A 5,611-nucleotide genomic window follows, 5' to 3' on the forward strand; every position below is an offset into this window, starting at 1 on the left:
TCCCTGGGTGGCGCAGCGGTTTGGCGCCTGCCTTTGGCCCAGGGCGCGATCCTGGAGACCCGGGATCGAATCCCACATCGGGCTCCCGGTGCATGGAGCCTGCTTCTCCCTCTGCCTGTGTCTCTGCCTCTCTCTCTCTCTCTCTCTCTCTCTCTATCATAAATAAATAAAAATTTAAAAAAAATGAGGAAGGGGTGAGTCACAGAAAATGAGATCCAAGAAGTCATTCTGCATACCCACTAACCATGCAGGTTTTGGGAGGCTTAAGGGTTTTAGATTTTCCTCAGGGCAAGCTGGAGAGCCATCAGATGGTTTTGCCTCAATCCTTTCCCACTTCCTGCATACACCTAGGATTTGTCTCTTAAATGTTTGGAGCCCACAGATCTGGACTGGATGATACTGACTCAGATAGCATCCTATGCCTGTGCAGGCTGTCATCTGACTGCTTAGTCCCTGTACAAGGTCCAGAAGTCCTGTCATCAGGGAGCAACATCCTCAGGGATATTGAAGTTAACCAGCATGATCCCACAAAAGGTGTTGGCTGCCTAACCACAACACTGAACCCCCTTTTAGTATAAACTCTAAGGAATTTGTAATCCCGTTAGAAAAATTAAAATGAACTCTTCCCCCGAGCGGCCCCAGGTGACCTCCGAAAATAGTTCGATATTCGCTGGACCCAGAAAACCCTACAAATTATGCAAATCGAGAGGTTCAAATTGTTGTGTTCACTTTAAGAACACGTGTGAAACTGCCCAGGCCATCAAGGGTATGCATATCCAAAAAGCCACCAAGTATCTGAAAGATGTCACTTCGTAGAAGCAGTGTGTGCCATTCCGATGCTACAATGGTGGAGTTGGTAGGTGTGCGCAGGCCAAACAGTGGAGTTGGACACAGGGAGGGTGGCCCAAGAAGAGTGCTGAATTTTTAATGCGCATGCTTAAAAACACAGAGAGAAATGCTGAACTTAAGAGTTTAGATGTAGATCCTCTGGTCATTGAGCACATCCAGGTGAACAAAGCCCCTAACATGTGACATAGAGCTTACAGGGCTCATGGCCGGATTAACCCATGCATGAGTTCTCCCTGCCACATTGAGATGATTCTTACTGAAAAAGAGCAGATTGTTCCTAAACCAGAATAAGAGGTTGCACAGAAGAAAAAGATATCCCAGAAGACCTGAAGAAACAAAAACTTATGGCCCAGGAGTAAATTCTGCATAGAATAAATGCAAATAAAAATGAAAATTAAAAAAAGAAAAATTAAAATGAATGCTCACACACACACAGGCTTTGCTTGTAAAGCAACATATTCACAAGTGTAAAATTTTATACCATATGTATATCTTACTTATAATCTCACACACAAATTTTACATGAGCCCTTCAAAGTAGTTGTAGCTATGAGTACCTTACAGATAAAGAAACTGGTGAGGTTTTTAATTTTTAAAATGTTTTATTTATTTATTTATTTGACAGAGAGAGAGAGCTTGAGCATAAGTGGGGGTGGGGGGTACCGGTAGAGGAAGAGGGAGAAGCAGGCTCCTGCTGATCAGGAAGCCCAACACAGGGCTCAATCCCACTACCCCAAGATCATGATCTGAGCTGAAGGTGGACATTTAACCAACTGAGCCGCCCAGGAGCCCCAAAACTAGTGAGCTTTAATGATTTCTCCCAAAAGGTTCAGCTAATTAACTTGTAGCAGAGCAAGGATTTGAACCCAGATCTTCAGAGTCCAAGTCCAGAACTCTTAGCATTGTCCCAGAGCTGGGCCATCTCTGATGAATCACTAAATGTATGAGGGACTACTTAAAGAGAAGTCTTTAGAATCTGGCAAATTTAATCAGATCTTTGGAGGAGGAGCTTTGAGCCAAGTCTTATACATGGAATGGAAGTGGACTGGCATCCTGGCAAAAGGCAGGAATCTGGAGTGGTTTGAGCAGAGATACAGAGGAGCATCTCCCAAGTTAATGCAAGAAATAACTAACAGATTGGGCACTTGTGGGAAAGGGTCATTTTAGGAAGTGACTGAAGACTCTGTGAAAGAGGATGTTCACTCCTTCTTCCAGACCCCTCACACACTTAGCACCCAAGACCACTTCTCTCCAGGCTCTCCTTCTCAGGAAACTTAGGCTCCTTCAGAAACTGATCCTCCCTTTCTGTTTCCTCCCACTCCTCTTTCTGTTGTTTCTGTATGCTAAGTGCTTCTCTAATTTGGCTGCCACTTCAACATCTAGCAAGTCCTTAAAAAAGGGGGGGAGGAGGCACCTGTATGCCATTCTCAGAATTCCTGATGTTACTGTGATGAGACTCAAGCTATCTGGATTGTCAAAGTCCCTCCACCCTGCCATGGTTCTAATAATGCACAGCCCAGGTGAGCACCACTGTACTACACACACAAACACACACACACACACACACACACACACACACACACACAGCCCACTCAATCTCATCTCTTCTTGAGGCTACACCATATCATTCCCACTGATGGTTTCAAAATCCCTGTCTCCAGCCCAGACTTCACTTCTGGCTCCCAAACCTATGTGTCCTATTGCTTCATGTGCCTCCTTATCTGGTATCTCAAACTCAATACGGTCAAAATGGATCTCTTCCTGTCATTTCCCTCTCCCTGCTATCTATCTGTCCAGGGACTCCCGACAAATCCAGATCTCCTCCCAATTCCTTCCTCTTCCTTGTCTTCTGTAACCAATATTTCAGCAGGTTTTATGTGTTTCTGCTTCTTAAAAACTGATTCAAATGATTTTCTCCAGCCCAGCTGTAAATACCTTGATTTAAGCCTCTATTTCTCAACTATTTCATTGTAATGGATACCTAAATGACTTTGCTCTCTCCTATCCAGCATTCCCTCAACCCATTCTCAGTGTTTCTGTCATAGTAACCTCTCCAAAATGCAAATCTGAGTATGTCAAGTCCTCTCCTGTCTTAAAATCCTATAATGGCTCTTCATAGTCTATAGGATAAGGTCTACATTCCTTACTTCTGCCTACAAAATCCTTCATGATCTTCCCTGCTTAGCTTTCCCACCTTCACCTCTTATCCCTGCCTCTATCCCACACCCTACCCTGTGGGACTTGTTCCACAGGATTTGGTACAAGCTTGCACCTTCTCTAAGCTACCCTCCTCAAGCCCACTGTCTAAGTGATGTGCCCCCTTCAGTATGCTCCCATGACACCCTCTACCATAGCTTTTATTATCCTGGATTAAAATAATGGCTTGACTGCATGACTCCCTGACCACACTGTAATCTCCACAAGGGCTGGGACCAGGTATTATTTCTCTCTGTATCCTTGGTTCTTCACACATCACAAGTGTTTAATTAAGGTTTGTTGAATAAATGAATGAATGAATGATGGATGGGGAAGGCCAGCTGGCAAAGAGAGTTGAACAACTGACTTTTAATTGTATATTTAGCAATATATAGCCACTGTAAGATTCTTAATCAGAAAATTAGCATAATAAAAATAGTACTTGAGGAAAATATTTTGATAATAGATTATATGGTACAGACTGGACACCAGATAGTGGGATGTTGGGCAAATCACTAAGCTCTATGAGCCTCAGCTTCTTAACCTAAAAAACTGGAGTATTATTACCTGTGGTACCTGTTTCATAAGGCTGTTGCAAGAATAAAATAAAATAAAATTTGTAATAACTTTCTGAAGCCATAAATCACTATACAAATGTAAAAAATTAAGATCATGTGAATTAAAAAGGTGTAGACAACAAAGGATTTTTAGTAAAATCAAAAGCAGCAGAGCAAGGGACAAAAACAATGGGCAATGGGCAATGTTGAATGGGACAACATCAAACTAAAAAGCTTCTACACAGTGCAGGAAAAAAATCAACAAAATGCAAAGGCTATCTACTAGATAAGAGAAGATATTTGCCAATCATACATCCAATAAGGGGTTAATATCCAAAATACATAAAGAACAACATACAACTCAATAACATATAAAATCTGATTTAAAAATGGACAAAGTAGTTGACTTTTTTTTTTTTTTTCAGAAAAGATATACGCATAGCCAAGAAGCAAACGAAAAGATGCTCAACACCACTCACGATCAGGAAAATGCAAATCAAAGCCACAATGAGATATCACCTTACACCTGTTGGAAAAGCTAGTAGCAAAAAGACAAGAAACAAGTGTCGATAAGGAGGTAAAGAAAAGGGAACCCTCATGAATTGTTGGTGAGAATATAAATAGGTACAACCATTGGAAAATAGTACAGAGGTTCCTCAAAAAATTAAAAATAGAGTTACCATATGATCCAGCAATCCCACTCCTGGTATCTAGCCAAAGAAAACAAAAACATTAATTTGAAAAGATATGGGGATCCCTGGGTGGCGCAGCGGTTTGGCGCCTGCCTTTGGCCCAGGGCGCGATCCTGGAGACCCGGGATCGAATCCCACGTCGGGCTCCCGGTGCATGGAGCCTGCTTCTCCCTCTGCCTATGTCTCTGCCTCTCTCTCTCTCTCTCTCTCTCTCTCTCTCTCTCTCTCTGTGTGTGTGTGTGTGTGTGTGACTATCATAAATAAATCTTAAAAATTTAAAAAATAATAATAATAATAATTTGAAAAGATATCTGCAACCCTATATTACAATATAATATACAGCATTACTGCATTAGCCAAGACATGGAAACAGCCTAGTATTCATCAATGAATCAATAGATAAAGATGATATGGTATATATAGTATATGTGCACATATGTAAATATATGTTCACTTTATATGTTTGTTTATATTATTTTATATAATATATAGATTTTATATATATATTCTGTTTTATATAACAGAATACTACTCAGTCATAAAAAAGAATGAGATCTTGCCATTTGAGACAACATGGATGGACCTACAGGATATTACACTAAGTGAAATAAGTCAGACAGAGAAAGACAAATACTTCATGATTTCACTTCTATGTAGAAACTAAAAGACAAAACAGAACAAAACACGGCCTCATAGATACAGGAAACAAATTGATGGTTGTCAAGTGGCAGAGGATCAGGGGGTACAGAATGGGTAAAGGGAATCAAGAAGTACAAACATCCAGGGATGCCTGAGTGGCTCAGAGGTTGAGCATGTGCCTTCAGCTCAGGGTGTGATCCTGGAGTTCCGGGATAGAGTTCCATATCAGGCTCCCTGCATGGAGCCTGCTTCTCTCTCTGCCTGTGTCTCCAACTCTCTCTGTGTCTCTCAAGAATGAATAAATAAAATCTTTTAAAAAAGAATTACAAACTTCTAGTCATAAGATAAGTCATGAGGATGTAATGTACAGCACAGGGAATATCATTAATAATGTTCTATTAACTCTGTAAGGTGACTGATGGTAACTACACGTACTGTGGTGATCATTTTACAATGTATACAAATGTCAAATCACTATGTCGTACACCTGAAACTAATATAATATTGTATGTCATTTACACCTCAATTAAAATCTTGAAAAATAATGTGGGCTTAATGTCATGTGACCTTGGGCAGGTCACTTGGCCTCTCTATGCCTCATTTTCCTCATCTGCCAAATATGAATACATACTCATAGACTTATTATTTTATTTTTGTATCTAATATAGAGCATGACAAA

The 5,611-nt window shown here is 40.8% G+C and overlaps 1 pseudogene; it reads left to right on the forward strand.

Annotated features, from left to right (window-relative positions):
* Nucleotides 1-661: 661 nt before the first annotated feature.
* LOC121492126 lies at nt 662-1,208 on the forward strand (annotated as a pseudogene).
* Nucleotides 1,209-5,611: the final 4,403 nt, after the last annotated feature.

The sequence above is a fragment of the Vulpes lagopus genome, chromosome 5, assembly GCF_018345385.1.
Source record: "Vulpes lagopus strain Blue_001 chromosome 5, ASM1834538v1, whole genome shotgun sequence".
Taxonomy (NCBI): domain Eukaryota; kingdom Metazoa; phylum Chordata; class Mammalia; order Carnivora; family Canidae; genus Vulpes; species Vulpes lagopus.